The 18,499-nt window shown below is 42.3% G+C and overlaps 1 protein-coding gene across 4 annotated transcripts in view; it reads left to right on the forward strand.

Moving 5' to 3' along the window:
* The first annotated feature begins 4,062 nt into the window (after positions 1-4,062).
* plxna1b (plexin A1b) overlaps positions 4,063-18,499 on the forward strand; it is a 169,585-nt gene continuing 155,148 nt past the window's right edge. For all 4 annotated transcript variants that reach the window (XM_029501143.1, XM_029501145.1, XM_029501144.1 and 1 more), the window contains exon 1: positions 4,063-4,186. The gene's annotated coding sequence lies outside the window, so the exon portion shown is untranslated. The remainder of the gene's footprint in view (positions 4,187-18,499) is intronic.

Below are 18,499 nucleotides of genomic sequence, written 5' to 3' on the forward strand. Positions count from 1 at the left end.
TATCTAGCGCTAATATACTGCAACATGTTGCACATGTTGAAATGGCTGATTTAAAACTCTTTGCCACCAGCTGATGCCATACCAGAGAGGCTTAATTGCAGACAGTTAGTGAAGGCTTTAAAAACCTCTTCTCATGCTTTCTATGTGTAGTGGACCAAATACAGTTGTACCCACTATGATATTGCAGTCACTCTGTACTACGCAGGATGGTCTGGGCAACATGGTAGGAAACATTATCCATCCATCCATCCATCTTCGTTCGCTTATCCAGGGTCTTGTTGCGGGAGGAAACATTAGGTTCACATGAATATTTCTTCTTTCTATGTCATGACTGTGCATGCAGATTTATAGTATGCTTGTGCTAATAATCACTGATAAAATAAAAAATGTTCAACTGTTGTGTTACATCAGATGAGGAAATGCAAAAGAAAAGAAACAATGCTGATTAACAGTAATGTCTAAAACAAATATGCAATGTCATCTGGTGTTAAACTTTTAATTGTTATATAGCAGCACAGCTTAGCAAACATTTTGTTTATTGTTGTCATATTATCCAAAAATGTCCAATTGAACAAAAGAGCAAAGAATTATGGGACTCTTTTGTTCATTACTTAACTATGGACTTCACCTTAAATTTATTGTCTATGCTGTAGACATAAAGAAACACATCCCATCCCATGGCGTGAGAAAAAGTATGAAATTCTTAATGTTTAACATTTCAAGTAGCTCATTGTGGTTTATGCGAACCTCTAAAAGCGGAAGCATGAGTAATTTCACTGACAAAGCACTGTAGTTTCAAACAGGGAAAAAAGTTTCTGCCATTATCAGACATGGCGTGCACAGATGGCATGGTTCCATAATGGCCAAGGATCCTGAGAGCTGAAATAAGATTGGAGTGACTGCACAAACAGATCAGACAGGTTTAGCCAGATGATATCCTGTGACCGTGCTACCTAACAGTCAGCCATCTTGTTGTTAGCCAATTAAGGGCTCATTACCAGTTTAGACAGAGCTGTGCCACCTCAGGTTACAAGGCCACCAAACCTGCACTTCACCTGCTGGCTCAAATCTGATTAGTTTCACCTAATTGGCACGGATCAGATGTTTTTGTTTTTGTTTTTTTTTTTAGCCTTGAAGGATCCAATTCCATGGACAGAAGAGATATCAGAACAAACACTGATCATCTTTCAAGTTTGGAGGATAAAATATCAGGTTCTTTCTTTTGTTGTTGTATTATCACATATATATCACATATATATTATCACATAATATGTTGTCTTTTTTTGTAATGACTACATAACACACAACACAATCTAGTGTTGGTGAATGAAATCAATGGGACTGATTTAATGCTGCTCTTTATGAATGTTGTCTTTTTAGTTGTATATTTTTTCACTGCTCACATAGTGTGGATAGACAAGCTTCAGAATCTGTGAGTGTGTCTGTTTGCCTTGCACAGTTATAATGAACACATCCTTGCTTCGTTGTTTGAGTGTGTTTGCACAGAATTGTATGAATAGTATGCGTCTCTGCACAAATGCAGGTTCGTGTGTTCTTTCTGTATGTGTTTTCAAGGACAACTGGGACTTTTTCTTTCCGTCATCAGTTGGTTCTTGTATCTCTGTGTTCACTTAAAATGTTTGTTCTTCTTGCTAAACACAGGCCCATTAATAGTGCATGAATTAAAGAAAGGAAGGGAAAAAAGCAAATATAGAGCAAAACAGCAGCAAAGCATCAAACAGCCATGTGCACATTTATTTAATATTCTCTCTGCTTTCAGCCCAAGCTGCTCGGTCAGTGCGCTGTCTAGTCAAATCATGACAGCCAAGATTAATCTGGTTCATTAAAAAAAAAACCCATCACTGACCGTTATATGCAAAACAACTTTTCTCTGCACACTACAGGTAAAAATATAGAAAGGGCAACGTTTTATTAAATCATCTGTAGTAATGAGTATCTTTGTTTTGACTGTATTAATATCCAAGAAGGAGTATTACTGAACACATAGCTGGGTTATGCTGACTTGGTAGACCCTCCTATTTTGCATGTAGTCATTTGGGTCCTAGTTTACTCAAATGTTGAACTTTATCTGATGTCTTTCATACAACATGAAAATATTCCCATGAGACTTTACAGGGGACCTGAAATGGAGCTGGCTGGACACAAACTCAGAGCTAATCAATGTACTAGTGTTTAAATGTGAGATAGAGAATGGCTTTGTCCGGAGGCCTTTCACATGGTAAGTGAGGCTAATCTCTTAGTATTACTATGGCCAAACCAACCATTTCTAATGGCAGACAGTGGGCTTTTACAAACCATTGAAAGCTGGGTGGTGTGGTAGACTCAGGCGAAATTTTCCGGCAGGCGTTGAAATTCAGCTGCTCTTTTATTCATAGAACACACACGCACACACAAATGTCTTTATCTTTCTCAATCAAATATACACAGTGCTACTCCATACCTCTATGAAGCACACACACACACACACACACACACACACACACAAGCAGCGCATGGGGCCAGGTGGTGTGGTTAGTGCCAGATCTTGCTCTCTGCTCTCCTGAGTGCAATTGGTAACCTGAACTGCCTGTTTGAATAACTCAGTTATCCCAAAAGCTCCCTCACTGTAGAGACATCATGGAACAGTGCCCAACACACACTTTGCACAAGCCTTTTATATTCACTGACTGATGAATATTGAAATTCAGTGTTCAAAGTCACTTTTGTTGTCCTGGGGTTGCATATCATAAGAAAAGAGCGAGAATTAAAATAGGCTAGAAAGCCTTGTGGGCACAGCTTGTATCCAAAATCTGTCATCAGTGTGTCACTCAGTGTAAGTTAGTCAGTGTGAATGTGTCAGCTGATGTGACGCGACAGGCAGGCCAGGGGCCTCCTCAATTTAATTAGGAGGCCGCTTACGTTTGTGGAGCTTGCAACCAAACCTGTCTCCAAGGGTATTTTCTATTTTAAACAATTCACTGTAAATTTAGCTGACAAAAAATGTTCTGCTATGGATGTATGCTGCAGGTGTTCAGTGTCCAGGTTGGGCTGTGTCTGCTCACAATGAATGCCATTCAGTTCATCTCCAAATATTTGGTTTTACCCTTCGCCCTTTCCCACCATCACTGCCTTGTTGTCCCGACACAATGCTGCCTGTGTTTTTCTTTTGCTGTTTTCCAATACTTATATAATGTTGTCTATTGTACACACTTTCATTCTCTATTTTGATGGCCCTGACAATTGCTTAAGTGATGCTTTTAATCACATCTGTGATTGGTTGTTGTTGCAGTGGTAGTACATTTTAGCAAGATCAATGATTTTGTTTTATAGAGCAAGCACTTTTCAATTCAATCCCGATATAGAGTTGGGGACTCAAAGAATATTCTTTTTGAAGAAATCTCATTGAACTGTAATTATACAGTAGTGCTCTGCTTTTCTGCCTTTATTTTTGCTGTATTCTGGTGATAGATTTCCTTGCAAAATAAACCATCACTTGTAGGTAAAGTTAGATTCTTCTGAAGACTTGTAAACTGCATTTGTTTTTTCTATGTCTGTAAAGTTTCTCACGGAGAGAATATTTGTAGTCTTTTTAGTAACAAAAACGACCCGTTCTCTTATCTATCTAGTGCACAAAACTCGTGTAAGTGATTATGATACAATGCCACAATTTTGGTGATTTTAATCAGTGGGTTGGCTGGTCATAAAGGGACAAAGGGGTGCTTTTAAAAATATCTGCTTTATTCATATTCAAAACTTGTGGCTTGGTAATTAAAATAAAATCAAATGAAATAACAACAGAATTAGTCAAATTATAGTAAGAAAAACACATTTATGCAAGTGAAATAAAATGGGAGGCGACATAAATGTTGGTGGGAAATGACTGTAATGTAAAGGCTCTCCGTCGTGTCCCTGTCTCACCGGGAGTCGGTCCGCGGGCGTCCTCTATGGGCTCAGTGCGGTACGGCGGCCGCAGAGCGCCTCCTCCCCTCCCCCCCTCCCCCCCTCCCCCTCCTCCCCCTCCTCCCCCCACACAGAGCCGGAGCTGCATTCCTCTCTGCCCCCATTCACACGCAGGGAGCTGCCGGAGAGAGAGCACCTCCACTCCGTGACCAGAGTGGAAATGCCCTTAAGTTTTGGATTTTAACAACCATGGCGAGGATACCGAGCCCACGGATCACTTGAATCTGTAAGTACGGCTGTTCTCTCTCCTGCTTTATTTATACGTTTTCGCGTCTTTTTTTCTTTCTGTCTTTCCTTTTTCATGGTGGAACCGGGGAGAAACATTTAGGTTACATGTCTCCCCCACCTTCCCGGCGGCTCGGTGCGGGGACTTTGTCTCCGGTTGGGCTCCTCCACTTTCGGCGGCTCGTTCTCACCACGAGTTTGAGGAGCTTTCTGCTCCAGACGAGCCCGGCGGAGTTCAACAATAACGCTGATACTGTACCGGGAGGGTGAAGCCGAGGCGCGCGCGCGCGCGCGCGCGCGTGTGTGTGTGTGTGTGTGTGTGTGTGTGTGTGTGTTTGTGTTTGTTGAATGCTCGCCCCGGTGTGACCGACCAGTCTGGTTGACACACCGAAACTCAAACTGCGGATATTTTGGGCGCCGAGGCGGCTGCAGCTCGCTGAGTAACGATAGTTGTTTTTTTTTTCTTTACTGGTTTAATGAAAACCACCTGGAGCCTGAACAACGGAAGAAATGTTCCCGTTTGTTTGGTTGTTCAGTTAATTGTATATATATTTGCTGTGTGTGTTTGGGGGGGTCTGGTTTGGTGCAGTGTGAGCTGAGTTTTTGGCTGCTTGGAGAAAGCTGGTCTGCGGTAGGAGCTGACTTTACTGTGGTGAGCTGAAGCCAATCGGTCTCCGGAGGTCTGGTACTAACGCAGACCGGCTACCAGGCTCATCTGGTTCGGGGTGGCTGTTGCATTTCCACGGAGGGTGGGGGGGTGGAGGAGGAGGGGCGGGCGGGAGTTGCATGCCACCACCAGCAGACATAATTACAGGTATGCACGGGGCTGACACCCTCTGTCGCCTGGGTAAACAGTCTGCAGGAGGCTGCGTAGCTGTGGATGAAACACTTGCCTCCGTGCATGTTAATTTTTCCCTGTTTGTATATACCCCTGCCCCGGCTCTCTTAAATGGACCTAAGGGAGGAGTTGTGCCGGATCTCTCCTGGGTGTTGGAGGGTGATCTGGTGGTGCTTGCTTTAAAAGAAATCGATTCCCTTATTAGGTTTGAAATAATTAGAAATTGTGTTGGTGTGGCGTGAAAAGAGCGTTAATCTGCTAACGAATGAGAGGCAATTTGTAAGCTTTGTTATTCGACAGCAATTGAATTCCCCATCTGAGCAGGGATGGAGAGGAGAGGAGGCTGTCTGGGTGTGTGAAGTGCGCATTGGTTGTCAGCTATTGAAAATGCTCTCATTGCTGTATCGGCTTCTCCTAAGTCCTGTTTTTTTTTCCTTTTTAATCAAATCCTGGTTAACCAAATTAGACTACCCACCCCGACTCCCAGCGCACGCTACGTGAATTCATTTGCAGCCCATTTTAAACATGTATTCATGAATCATATTAGATGAGCAAGGGCTGAGATGCAATTTTAACCTTTTTGGTGAAATGGGAGGGGGAGTGGGAACAGACTATGGGCTCCATTGAATATTTAAGCAGGAGTCCTTCGCTGTATCTGCAGTCTAATTTGGACAGTAAATATAAACCTGCTTTAAAAAATCTATTGCATTGCGTATGACTAATGTGGTTACTCTTCATTACAAGCGAGGCAGCCCAATTTTGCATCAGTTTAGTCAAGCAGCAGCTTCTTATTGACAGTTCAATGCAATGGCCGGTATTCACATGTAAATAATGTGGGATTCGAACCATGACATGAGTGTTTGTTTAAGAGGTGGCGCCCACTCATAGCTTTAAATCATTCAACCACAGGCAGACTGACACCTCACCAACCACATAACAAAAGTGTAGCTAACGTGTTCGGTTTCAACAAGCTTATTTTACATCAGTGTCTGACTGACAGCTAGGAGTGGCAGTGATATAATCAAATGTAATGGTGGCAGGTCTTTTTGGAAGTCCTATTTATTCACTTCTTAATATGTATGTGTTGTTGGTTCTTCGTATGAAAAATCTTCAGATGACTATTCCGATATCTACTGTGGATCACGAGGATTTTTAACCAATGTCCCAAAATCACACATTGTTGTTTGACATAAATCTGCTAGAGACTTTCTCGCCCAGATGATTATTTTTAAAAAAACCCCACCTTTCACAACAGAGTTGTTCAGAAAAACTTTTTTTCCCCCCCAAAACTATGGCCTGGCATGGCATTTTACATGAAAGCTGGCAACCCATCCAGAAAATTACCAACAGTTTGCCTCAATCTTACCTAATTATGATACAGATCTGCCCCACAATAGACCAGCAGTGTCATGAATTTTGAAAGTCCGCCCTGCCTGGCTTGCCTGCAGCCGTGAAGGGTAAATCTATGATGTCCAAACTTTGGAATTTGAGCTGACATGTGCACTCTGCACCCCTCTGGTCCTGTCTTTGTGTGGTTTGCCCCCATCACATTCCTCTGGACTTTTCAGTGAACAGCATATTTAAGGTCTAATTAGATTGTAGATGGATGACGAAGCAGAAGCTCTCTGCAAAGCTGTAAGAACTGAACTGCGATTTAGCCCTTTAACATGGGTCCTAAAAATTAAGTTTTAGTGCATATAATGATGAAGGGTTTTAGAAAGGGGCAATTAAAGGAACTTGTTTGAATTAAAATCCCTTAAGCACACATGGGACTTTCGGAGTTGGAGTGAAAAACTACTTCACTGAGTGACTGAAATTGTTAATATATGTGAAAAAAGCTTTCAGTGCATAACACTATTCTTCAGGGTACACTGTACTGTGATTCATTGCTTTCATGGAGCAAGCCGATATCTGGACTGTGTTCACATTTGTGGTATGCAGTGTGTGTGGCAAGATTGCAAAATCCAGCTCCTTTTCCAGTTCCCCTGTCTTCAAAATTTTAGAGCAGTGTGACAACCTCATCTCTCTGCATTTCCTCTCCTCGCCCTCTCTCTTTGCCTCCACTTCTCTGCCGATCCTCCTACCTCCAGACTTATGCTGCCACTCAGGCTTTCTCTCAGCACTCCTCCCCCACTGATGTCTACGTCTACCTCCCTCCTTCCACACTACCTTTTACCACCCTTTTCTCCTTTTCTGATCTGTCTCTGTTCTTCCTGGCTGATTCTCTCCTCCTTCGATCTCTCGTTCCCTTTTCCTTCATCCTCCCTGCTTTTCTGTCTGGGCTTCCTGGCCCGATTTTCAGCTTTCTAAAATCCTCCAATTTGTCTTTTTCACCAGGTCTACTACTTCTACTAGTTGTCTTAGAGAAGAATGCACTACCAGTGAAAGAGGATCGATCCTCTTTCCAACCAATATACAGGGGCTTTCTCAGAGTATTGGCTATGCTATGGTCTAAACTCCTTCCCCTGTGTGTGATTGAAGGTTCCTTGGCACAGCAGTGTTGTAATGCAATATCTTTCTTCATATCATAGCTGGTGGAGATGGGATGTTTTCATTACATAAGTTTTCATTTGTGTCAGTCTTTCTAAAGAGGTTAGCTGTGTTGCTGATGCTCTGTTCGAAGTGCGTTTCATTCAGTCTGTGCTTGTCTTGCTCTTTTTTTTTTTTAATGTCTGTTAATGCTTCCTCTATGTTGTTGTTGTTGTTTTTTTTGTTTTTTTCTTTTTGCATGGCACCCTGAGGCGAAGAGCAACACAGTGGGAGCAACTATATTAAAACGCACTAAAGAGGGACCAGCAGCAGGGCTCTACCCAAAGGCCCTGATGTTGTACACACACATCCACGGACACACACCTGCAGCTCTTGTGGTGCTAAAACCTCTCCCGCCGACAAGCTTAATATGAAATAAACTCACTCGCCAATACCTGGCGGGCCTGTCTTGACTGACTGCTCAAATAGGAATGACCTCCATTTGGCCCGAATAAGAAGCTGGGATTGAGAGTCAGTGGGCGGTGTTGAACTGCAAAGTGCTGGTGCATTGCGAATCATATGAAGGGGTGGGTTTGCAGGTGAGCCTGTAGCATAAACCCTCATCAGTGCCAATCAGAATTGAATTTAAAGGCAAGCTGAGCTATATGCAGGCTTCATCAAACTTTTAAGGAGGAAGGTGTGCTCAGCGCTGGCAGCTTTATTTTGGTCCCCCAAAACTGCCTGAATTGCAGAGGGTGCATGAACAGAGAGCCACTGTGGGGAATTTGAAATGAAAGCCCAGTCAGTATTGTTCGATGTCTTGACCTTCTAAAAAAAGATTTCTTGTTGCATCCCTCACTTCAGATGTCACCAAATAAATATGACCACTGTGGTGGCAGAACAGAAGTTCCCTGAGCCAGGAAAATTGCTTTTTTTTCTTGAGCATAGCAACCTTAGTTTCTGTGTCTCTGTCGTGCTCATCCAAGTGAACTGTCTGTTATGTATAATTAATTTTCTCCTCTCTCCCAGTTTATTTTTATCGCCCACTTTTAACCATTCCTTCAAAGGACCCCTCCCCCGCTTCCATCCTCCACAGTGCCTGCTGAAAGTGACAGCTGCTCGGGTACGGGGGATGCTTTTTGAAGCAGGCACTAAAAAGGCCACTCACTCAAGACGACTCGGAATAGAAAAATCTCTGCCATTCTGACGATATCAAAAACATGCCTGCTAATCTGGCTGCAAATTGAAAATAAGCTCCGTCTCTGCTGTAGTCAGTGCTGCCTTTTGGGGAACAGAATTTACATGGTCTCCTTTTGTTCAAAGGGCTGTTGATTAGCTTGGTTGAAATGTAAAGTAGAGTGACAAGATTGACTTAAGTAGGCCGCGAAGAAATTCTCCACTTCACCATTTTGCAGGCACTTAATTTTATTGATGGCAGCACTGAACTGGATCTATTTTTCTTCTCAAGCCAAATTGACAGTCACATAATTTGTGAAATGGGCTCTCATCCAAACCAAAGAAACATTGTCATTGGTTCTGTTTGACCCGTAGCTCCCTGGCACATCACCAGTGAGACTGAGTTAACAGTCCGAGTGAAGACTCCGTCTGAAGGTCCAAAGATCCAGCATTGATCCTGCTTCCACTTCTGGCCTGGTGGCCTTGTGAAGAAATCCCACTGCCTCTGCCACTTGTGGGCACAGTCGCAGCATATGAGGTTTCCACCCTGGCATGCTAATGCTCTTGTCAGCATTCTGTCCATCTCTCCTCAGCCAATGACACAGACAGGCTGCCTGGGTCTCTGATTTGCACGGACATAAAAAATGGCCTCTTGCATTTCCTTCTGTGAGGAAGAGCCGGGGTCTGCTATCGACCAGGAAGTCACAGTTCCTTCCTGTAACATTAGACAGCGTCCATACCTGTCATTTGTATTCTCTGTATTGCTATGCTGCACAGCTGGCAGGTTAGGCTGCACCTTGTACTTTGGTCATTCCTGTATGATTTATATTCCTCTTTCGCTTACTGTCTGTACACTGTGTATTGACACCATTACTGTCATCACACATGTATTTCATCTGAAATTTCCCATTAAGTCATAATGTTTATATGCAATGGGCTTAATCTATTCATAAGCAAACTTTTAAAATGCATGTAAAAATGTTAATCTGACTGAAAATGGGGGAACCTGGATTTAACCCAAACCCTACTACTCGTAACTACTTAGATAATGCGATTCATAGTCAGATAACTCCATTTAATATATGATCCACTGGTTTGAAGTTGGATTCTCCAGAATCACCTTGAAGTAGGAGTGGACGTAATAAGTAAAGCAGTTTTTTCAGGTGTCTTTCTTTATTTATCATCCTAACCACAAGCGGCATCATAGATCTAATTTGTGTCATATGTACAGCTAGTATGAAATGTACTGAACTGTACCACTGTCAATCTCGTCGTAGACTGCCTTTGTTAATAGACCACAAGTCAGTTTGTGACGTAAAAGGTCATCCCGAAGTGGCTCAGTTCCTGCTGGTTGATACTGGCATTGCAGAGTCAGACATACTTCAACCAATGAATTGATTTTCTCTTTGGTATGTATACCCAGACAAAGACAGTTGTTGGCATGACTGAAAATGTTGGACTATGGCTGTAGATAGAGAAGAGTGGTAGTGAAACTGATTCTGTTTACCTTAAGGCAAAGGCAGCTGTGAAATGGTATGCTATAAACACATTGTCTTTTTCTTTAAAAATGTAACTGTTTATTTGGATGAAGGTTTAAGTTAAACTTCTTTGGTGGAGAGGGAACCAGCTCATTTGCGGATTCTCTATATCATTTATTACTTCAAACGACATAACTTGATGTAAATCTTGTGGCTATTGCACATGAACGTTGAGTGAAAATAATTTTGAATTCACTGATTTATTTAAAACACTTTTTAGATCAATTAAAGTGTTTTTCCATTGCTTGATACTATAGGACTGTGGTTCTGTTCTAGATTTTAATGAATGAGTCACATTACAGGATTAGATTTTTCTCAGTATGGCACAGATTTAGATGTTAATATGGCCATCACAAAACACAGAATCTCTGGCGACTGAGTGGAGGCAGACCAATTTCCCCAGTTTCAGAGGAAAACAGCAGATCTTTGAATGGGTTGTGTCTAGCTCAGCCTGTCAGTATCATCGGCAGAAAGTGTGTGTTGCTGATGCTGAGATAGTCTCAGTTTAGATGAGGGAGCCTACTGGTTGTTTACCGTGCTCACTGGAGTCTGTCTGCCTCTTCAGGCATGTTTGGCTTGTTAATGAGAACCACTGTGCAAGAGAGGAGGAAGTGCACTGTGGTTGTGTGCCTGTGCATGTATTTGCATTGAGATAAGCAGTGCATCATCAGTGTGCATTTGTTGATGTGCACACTGTATACGAAGGATGGTATGCAGGATGCTATCTGAATGTGTTAGTTCATGTGTGAGCATGGTTACTCTTCATTTTTATTGTAAGGTAACACACTCCACTGTGGAGGAGATGAAACAGGGCAGAATTTACTCAGGCTCATAGCCATTTATTGTTGTGATTAATGTTAATTTTGCGGCAACTCATAATTGCTCATTTCTTTTTTTTTTCCTCCCTTCTCTGCCGCTTTCTTCTTGTTTCCCATCCCTCATCCTCCCTTCTTTCACATACACACCCCCTCCTGTTTTCAGCTTTCTATTTATCTGGGAGAATCTTAAATAATTCAGGCGGTCTCTACTCTCCAATCCTGTAAATAAGACTAATAGAAGGCGGGCCTTTGAAGAGAGCCACTTGCCCAGGGAAAGCATGGCAGTTGGCTAGCCTATAAATCAGCTGGCTGCCTGTCTGGCCCCTTTATTGTGACTGTATTGAGAGCTAGCCAACAACAACCCCCATGGTAGCGGAAGGAAGGGTGAGTCATTCTAGGGAGGTCAGCAGTATGGTGGTGACGCCCCCGAGGCAGCGGTGGACATTGAGAAAGTGTGTAAATATGCATGTAGGACACAGGTAGGAATCCTCTCCTTCACTTTTTCCCTCAGTTGCATTCTGGCAATTTATGTGTGCACAGACTCAGACATGGACACATGCTCCATGGTTTATAAACCACATACTCTAATGTCAGCACCTGCCTCTGTGTTTACCAGATGGAGATAAGTGCTCCTTTATTTGTTTTGTTTACCACTCATTTTTCCCCTGAGTGCCTGGCACTCTTTAGATGTGGGCTGGTGCTTCTGGCTAGTTTTGTGTGTGTGTGTGTGTGTGTGTGTGTGTGTGTGTGCGCGCGCGTGCGCGTCTGTGCGTGTGGGTGGTGAAGTCTAAGTAAGGCAGACACTACACAGTAAATCAGTCAATAAAGAAGAAAAAAAAAAAACAATTTTGCTTTCGTTTTAACAAAAAAGGCAGTTAGTCTTCTTAGAGCACCATGCAATCCCACTTCAGCTGCAAAAAGAAGAGTAGATTTTGAGTAGCTTTAGCCTTAAATCACTTTGGAGCCCTTCCCAGCCTATCACCTCTCTCAGTTTACTCTCAGTAGCCCTTTTCCTTCAGTCCAGCCTAGTTGGACCTGTAAGGTTTTTGGGCCAGCTCAAAAAACTTTTCTAAGATCTGACTGAGAGCAGAATTAGTTTAACTTAAAGTGTTGACCTAATAATAAATGACTGGTGTTAGAAACAGACCTTCCAAAGAACCACAGAATTATTTTGCATAAAATTAGATTGCTTAAATAATAGTGTATACTATTTAGGATTTGTTGTCAGAACATAGCCACTCTCAAGCCATGTTTGGAAATTTGAAGTTCCTTTTTTGCATTTCCCTATGCTTAAAGTGGAGTCAAACTCAAGTTGTCAGATTACAAATGTCATATCAAACTCCTTTTAAGTAGCATGGAATATCCTACACCTCCTCCTCCTCCTCACTCCCTTTCTTTCCACTGCCTCTTTGTCAGCTCCCTCTTTTGTGCCCTTCTCAAAGGGTTAAAGAGGGAGATGTGATGAGTGGCCCGCCAAGTCTGGGCTCCATTGTGTGCTGGCATTGTGCCACTGCATAGCATGTCGACCAAAGACACATGTACAAGGGACTTTTCTCTATTCACCGGTGCTACAGTTACCCAGTAATTTTAACCCAACCTCTTACAAATCAATGCAAATGCTTTGCCAAGGTTTGTGAGGTTACCAGGCTAACGATAACACTGAAATTTCATAGGCGGCCAACCACAAAGGTGCCCCCATCAAAATAGGTTTTAAGGCTTTACTTTTGCATGTCACTGTTTCACTCTTTAAACCCTTTAAACTCCCCAGACATTGCTGAACATCTTGTGTGATCTTGTCCTAACATTGAACATCCTTTGACAGAAGTTTTGGGGGAACCTTCAGAAAGACAGTTGTTCAGCTCCCTCAGTGGAAATGTGCTCAAAGACCATAAAACCCATTTCCCTTCCTTTCCTCCCTTACATAGCTTGTTAAGGGGAAAACCACTCAATGGCATGTGGTGAAAAACATTGGTGGCTGCTCAGCATAATTCTTTTAACCGACCACGGTTACCTCCATGCTGCAACACTGATTCTCGGGGGTGCTCTCAAGCTGCCTCTTCCACCCTGACCCCCTGCAGAGAAGAGGCAGGCAGTGCAGGGGAACTAAGGGGAATAAGTACTCAGGGCTAGACAATAGTCGACTGCTGGGAAGGGGGTGGGGTGGAGTGGGGTTGATTATTACCAAAAACAGAAGAAACAGAGGAAGGGGAGGATGCCCCTAGAATAGAAGGAGGGGTGAGATGGGGAGGTCAAAGGTTAAACTGATCCCTTCTTTAAAGGTGGAGTGGGGCCATAGAGGTTTTATTGCTGGGGTGCTCTTGTTGTTTTATACTCATCTAGGGGTGAATCTCTGAGCTGCTAATGCATCATGCAGACGGAGCATATACGTGTGTGTACGAACTACAGGTTGCCGACCCATGACAGCTCCAGTTGTGCTCGGTGACCTCCGGCCCTGGTCTATTCTCCCTGAAACCAGGAGCTGTCACAGAGGTCAGAGGCATGCCATCTCCTACGAAAGTGAGACGGGGAGGAAAAATCTGTCAGGTGTTGCCTACTCCTTGTTTTTGAGATTTTCCCCTGTGAGTCTGTTTTCTCAGCTGGTAGATTTTCTGGGGCAGATAAGGAGGCTGAACATGTGATGAAGCAGCCAGCAATCATGAAGGAATGTGGCAGCGATACCAGCTCTTGTTGGGCTGTTGCATTCCAAATAAATGGTGTATGTAACTTGTGACTAATGTGATGTGGTGATGCATGGCAGGTGGGAGGAGCTGCCTCTTTTCTCCCCAAAGCATTCTCTTGAAGCTGTCTACTTTCTCTGCTTCAGCAAGATCCATGATTTCCCTGGTTTCTTTGCATGTGGAAGAATGTTGCTGTTGAGATTATTGGCTTGGCTCTCCATTGTTACCCGAGTGTGACCTCATTTGGTTTTTGACATCAGTGTGGCCTCTGGTGCACCAGCAGACTTGCTCTGTCTGAGACATGGCAGAAAGTATTTGTCCAACAGGTTCTTAAAGCAACACTGAATGTTCAGTTAAGCTTGTAAACAATAGTATGATTTGATAGCACAAACAGACTGACTAGACAAGGCGACTTTATGGAATCGAAATTGTTCATCTAGCTGAAAAATATTTTTGTAACATTTCTTCGAGACTTTTGTTTCTCATAAGCTACTGACGCATTTCAGGGCTGTGCTGATAGCAGAATGTGAAGAAGATGGAAGATGGATGGAAAGTAGGATGGATTTTATTGATAAAGTACCATTATCTTTTCAGGCATTCAGTGTGTACACGCTTCACAATTTAACTATTGTTTTTAGTTTTGAAGAAGAAAAAATGTGAAGTTGGCTAATGGCTGATGAAGCCATGTTTTTGACTTGGAGTTTCAAGTTATCATCCTGTAAATGTCAGGAAAAACATACATAAATATAAGGAATTGATAAGCACAGAGGGAGACCACTGTCATGGTTTGGACAGTGTGGAGCCTGTTCTCGACCCAAATCTTTAGGCACAAGCTGTTTTTAGCTCATTCAAGAGGCACACCTCATCCTGCCCTTGGCAATCAGTCCTGCAGTCAAACTTGGCTACAGCACAGACACATTTTCAAAAGTAGCCCGTCTCCCAGTCTGCTTGTAGCTGCAAAAACATAAAAGCCCTGAGCATTTAGATTTTTGAAAGGGTGGGATAGGAGAAATCTGAACAAAATGATGCCAGAGTCTGCACCTCAGCCAGAAGTGGCTAAGGGAAACGAAGACAACAGAGAAGTGGGGGAGGGAACTTGGCAGCACAAGTTAACTCGGAACAGCAAAAAGGCAGCTCACACTAAAGAATAATAATGTTGTTGTCGAGCAAAGCAAGACAGGGTGGAGAAGAGGAGAGAATGTGGGTAAAGGAGGATGGCAAAAACTCAGAAGCTGAGTCAAACTTTAATTAAGGACTGAACACAGCAGTGGAGCAGCTGCTGTTCCTTGCGCCACCCCACCATACCGGCTTTACAGCTTTCTATTTGGAAGCCAAACAGATGTTATGAGGGGGTGGCGATTTTATTGGACAAGAAGTTTGGTTTCAGGGGAGAGTAGGAAATTAAACTCTCCTGCTTTTTCAACTAGTGATTTCATGGAATTAATGTGGAGGTCAACTGGTAACAACAATAATGATTCTACTTTGTGACATGGTGTTAGCTACCCCACATTATGGGGGATACACAAAGCTCATCTCTATCAATATGCTCTTTAGCAATTTCCCTGACTTGCATGTTTCATTGGGATCAAACCAGTGAGATGAATTATTACATAAATTTCCCCTCCTGCTTTCTGTTCAATCACTGCAAGCCCTCCAGCATAATGGCACTGTCTCCCAAGCATTAGCCGTTATTTGTATGAATTGATTGGAATAGGGGTGGACTGAAAATGCTGTTTTACCAACCAAAAGTTACCTGTGTTCAAATTAGGTTAAATGAAAAGTAACCAAATTCACTTCAATATGAATTGAATAAACAATAAACCATTCCAAATTATAACCAACACAGAATTGAATATAAACATAAGCTGTTCTGAACTTTTTGAAACGCTCCTGAAGGCAGTATCACTTTCACTATCTGCAGTCTATACAGTACCGAAGAGGAACATATGACTCATGGTAGGACGAAGAGGACTGAAAGGCAAAAACAAAATTTTCAGAGGTATGGGACATTTCACAGAAAACATCTATACAAACAGAACAAGTAAAATGCATTGCTGTAGTGCTGCCTTGATATGACGGTACATGTACTGCAGATGATTCATACTTGGCAAGATGTCAAGTAGGCAACATGAGGGGAAAAAACCCTAACCCTATTGACATGAATGTCACTTAAGGAAAGCTGTTATTTTTTTGTTGTAACCTTTTCACATCCACGACCTGTGAGGCAGGTTAATGGCTACTATTTTCAGTAATTTATTTGTACACTAGCTTTTTGTTAAAATGCTATTCACACTTGAATGATGTTTTATTTGTTTAATTAATTAAATTTCCCTCTGGTCGCATGGATATTTAATGCTAAAAACACATTGTCAGTGTTGTTATTAAGTTTCATTGTTCATAATCTTAATTTCAAAATAATAATAAATTCTTTTTTTATGGAACTACTTCTGAACTACTTATTGATTTCTTGAAGTTACAGCCTTGTAAGTCTAATAAGGTAATAATATAATAATAATAATATTATTATATAATCATGATATAAGGCAGGTTCTTTGCTTTTTTTTAAAGCCAAAGCATGCCACAGCAAGCCAATGCAAAATACTGTTTCTCTTAGACATTACATTTTTTGCAGTGCCAGTTGCACATGGGCAACTGTGTAGCGTGGCAACTTGTTGCATCCTCACTTAGTCCACCACTCTACTTCATGGGCTCATTGTATGCTCTACTCTGGCAGGTCATGTGACCAGAGTGTAATTTTAACCTTTTCTGTTATCAAATATCCTTTTCTCATAGTGCAAATCATCACAAATGCAATTAAATGTTTAACCCTTGTTCAAATATGAATGCCTTTTTTGTATCTAGCGAACTGACCTGCCAGAGAGAATAACAACCAATGACACTTACCTGTGACATCTATCAGTTTATCCAATCAATCACATCACAGTCTCAAACAGAAGCTCAGAAACTTGTCAAACTCTAATTCTTGTAGCACTACAACTTGTAGCACTACTTGTTGCCGTGATTTTGGGCTACCTGCCTTTTGAGACATATTGGTCAGCATTGAGGTGTGCCAGCTATGTGCACTGGAACTCTTTGTGTGTTGTGTTTTCTGCATCAGTTTGTACTTTTTTTGAAGATTCATCCTCTCCTTCTTCTGATCTGACTCTCTCTCATCAATGCGGACAGATAGTATTTGGTTGGACTCTCTCACCTCCTTTGTCAGTGTGCCTGTCTCTCCTGCTCTCTTTCTCATTCTGTCACTCTTCTATGGAGGACATGATGAAAATGACTGTTTAATCATGCAGAGAGGTCAACCAATCAAAGGGCCCAGGCCGAGTGATTTAAGGGCCTATTCTGAGCACAGCTGGAGGGAGAGAGAAAGAGAGGGCGACAGGCAGAGCGAGAGAGAGAGAGAGGGAAACTGGTTTGGGTTTGATTGCTGTATGGCACAGGTCACCTCTCACCCACTTACCACTGCTGTCGTTTTCCCAGTAATTGTCCCTGATATATAGATGTAGAGGCAAAGAGATGACTAGATAAAGTGAATAGATGGTGGATAGGCAGAGACACGCAGATTAGCAAGCCGGCCCACCAGTGATGAGATTCATACACACACACCCTCCAAACACACACAACCTCATCAACAACAGTATATATTCCTCCCATGGGCTGCCGCCACTGTGACTAACAAACTTTGTACCCTGTACACACATACATATGCATGCACGCGCACACACACGGCTATGTTGTCTGCAGACAGGGCAGTCCTCACCTGAATGCCAATGGCAGTAAATGATGGGGGGTTTGGAAAAGTACAAGTATCTCCTGAATATAGCTATGATCGTACTTGTGAATCTCTACCTTTCTGCAAAGAATATACTCATAGATGCCGCAATGGTTTCTTATGTGATGCGGTGTTGAATAAGATACCCATGTTCTGGTTTAGGAAAAATTGTTCTCTATTGATATTTCAAAATCACCTGTTGTCGAAAGAGCTTGAGGAGTTGACCATGTGTCTGTTGTTGTAGTGTAATATAAGCATTTACTGGCCTGGCTAGGAAATTTTTCTGATAATTTTTTTTCACACTAGTAGATAAAAAAAAACAAAAACAAAAAAAAAAAACAAACTGTACAGAATTTCAAGCGGTCTTGACAGGGGCATTGCCTGATCAACTTTATTGAGTCAACAGTATTGATTTGAGCTCCTGTTCACACGCCACTCCAACATGGCAATTTTCCACAAGGTCTCCAGGTGTGGTTAAACCTTTCAAAGGGATGTCACCCCTGCCATGTATTTTCTGCCTGGCTGTTTCTCTTCAATGTTTTCCTCCTCTTTTTTTTCCCCTATTCCTAGACTGTGTCCTCGGTGCTGATTTCAAAACAGTTTCACTCTTACCTATCATACAGACTAAGTGGTTGACTGCTGCCAGTGCACTTAAATTAACAACCCACTAAGTGAATTTTTGCTTTGGATTAATTTGGTGTGCCCCCGTGCATGATCCTGGCTGTTCCAGCTAGGTAGTTTGCATATAATTTCTATTTAACGTGTCAAAGAAGAAAATTAAATCTACAGTGACCAGGAGACCAGACTTTTCTCATCAGTGTTCGCAGAGATGGCTAATGTAAAGCAGAGGGTTGGATCCACTTGCTAAATCAATGCAATTCTTCTTGTTGGCCAGAAAGAAATTTTTTAGAGACTTGAATCACAAACTGTTTGTTTTACCCCAAACAAGCAAAAACATCTAACTCTTCAACAGAGAGAAGCAGCGAACTTGGGAAGCTGGAGCCAGGAACTTA

This window comes from Echeneis naucrates, chromosome 5 (genome assembly GCF_900963305.1).
Source record: "Echeneis naucrates chromosome 5, fEcheNa1.1, whole genome shotgun sequence".
NCBI classification, from domain to species: domain Eukaryota; kingdom Metazoa; phylum Chordata; class Actinopteri; order Carangiformes; family Echeneidae; genus Echeneis; species Echeneis naucrates.